Source organism: Piliocolobus tephrosceles, chromosome 13 (assembly GCF_002776525.5).
Source record: "Piliocolobus tephrosceles isolate RC106 chromosome 13, ASM277652v3, whole genome shotgun sequence".
Lineage (NCBI taxonomy): Eukaryota > Metazoa > Chordata > Mammalia > Primates > Cercopithecidae > Piliocolobus > Piliocolobus tephrosceles.
Window position 1 is genome coordinate 55512375 of NC_045446.1, and position 351 is coordinate 55512725.

Below are 351 nucleotides of genomic sequence, written 5' to 3' on the forward strand. Positions count from 1 at the left end.
GGGTTCAAGCGATTCTCATGCATCAGCCTCCCGAGTAGCTGGGATTAAGGCACACGCCACCGTGCCCAGCTAATTTTTGTATTTTTAGTAGACATGAGGTTTCACCACGTTGGCCAGGCTGGTCTCAAACTCCTGACCTCAGGTGATCCGCCCACCTTGGTCTCCCAAAGTGCTGGGATTACAGGTGTGAGCCACCACACCTGGCTGGCTCTATTTTTAACAGGATTTCACCATGTTGGCCAGGCTGGTCTCGAACTCCTGGACCTCAAGTGATCCACCTGCCTTGGCCTCCCAAAGTGCTGGGATTACTGACATGAGCCACAGTGCCCAGCCTAATCTCTCTCTCTCTAT